The 1,197-nt window shown below is 36.4% G+C and overlaps 1 long non-coding RNA gene across 1 annotated transcript in view; it reads left to right on the top strand.

Moving 5' to 3' along the window:
* The window catches only part of LOC128251286 (uncharacterized), a 33,631-nt gene that overhangs the window by 29,816 nt on the left and 2,618 nt on the right, over nucleotides 1-1,197 (top strand). Inside the window, exon 3 of the long non-coding RNA XR_008267061.1 lies at nucleotides 1,082-1,153. This is a non-coding gene — a long non-coding RNA (uncharacterized LOC128251286). The remainder of the gene's footprint in view (nucleotides 1-1,081; nucleotides 1,154-1,197) is intronic.

Raw genomic sequence — 1,197 nt, 5'->3', positions numbered from 1 at the left:
ATCCTTTTCTTCGTCTTCTTCTTCTTCTTCTTCTTCTTCTTCTTCTTCTTCTTCTTCTTCTCCTTCTTCTTCTTCTTCTTCATCATCATCATCATGCCTTTCTTCTTCTTCTTCTTCTTCTTCTTCTTCTTCTTCTCCTCCTCCTTCTTCTTCTTCTTCTTCTTCTTCTTCTTCTTCTTCTTCTTATTATTATTATTATTATTATTAATATCCTTCTGTTTTATATGTCTTCTCATGCTTCCTTTCGTTCTAAAGCGATAGTGTTTAATATTCCTTTAATGCAGTTGCTTAGTTTCAGTTTCCGGTCACCATAACTCATTTTTATCTCAATATTTGATCTCCTCCTCCTCCTCCACACCGACATCATGCTCATCCGACTCCTCCCCACAACTCCTCTTCCTCTACCTCCGCCTTCCCTTCTTTTCTTCTTCTTCAAATGAAAAAATATATTTACTAACATTGACACAACTTCTTTTGAGTAAATCTCACCAGTTTCCACCTCCTTCATCTTTGTAGTTTTATGTTCTTCTTTTCAGCCTCCTTCCGGCAGAACACCTGCTCTTTCCAGTGTTCTCCTTTTCTGAATTGTTTCTAGTTGGTGTTGCTATTGTTGTTGTTGATGCTCGTCTTCTTCTTCTTCTTCTTCTTCTTCTTCTTCTTCTTCTTCTTCTTCTTCTTCTTCTTCTTCTTCTTCTTCTTCTTCTTCTTCTTCTTCTTCTTCGTCTTCTTCTTCTTCTTCTTCTTCTGCTCCTCCTACTTCTCCTTCTTCATCTTCGTCTTCTTTTTTCTTCTTCTCCATCTTCTTCGTCTTCTTCTTCCACTGCTTCCTCTTCTTCTTCGTCTTTTTCTTCCCCCTCTTCCTCTTCTTCTTCTCCTTCGTCTTCTTCTCTTTCTTCTCCTTTTTCTTCTTCGTCTTCTTCTTTTTCTTCTTCTTCTTCTCCTTCTCCTTTATCTTCTTCTTCTTCTTCTTCTTTATTGGTATCTGGCGTTCTTTCATCCTGTCATTCTAAAACACAATGTTCGATATTGTATCACAAATATTTCCCATATAATCTATTTTACTCTTTCTTTACTGCTATAGAAATCTTCGCTCCAACAACATTGCAACTATCAAACCAGATACATTCAAGGGTCTTTCGAATTTACAGACATTGTAAGTTCGTTCAATTTCTTGATATTACTTTCTGACAATGAATT

Source organism: Octopus bimaculoides, chromosome 30, assembly GCF_001194135.2.
Source record: "Octopus bimaculoides isolate UCB-OBI-ISO-001 chromosome 30, ASM119413v2, whole genome shotgun sequence".
Lineage (NCBI taxonomy): Eukaryota > Metazoa > Mollusca > Cephalopoda > Octopoda > Octopodidae > Octopus > Octopus bimaculoides.
This window is presented reverse-complemented; position numbering and strand designations above follow the sequence as displayed.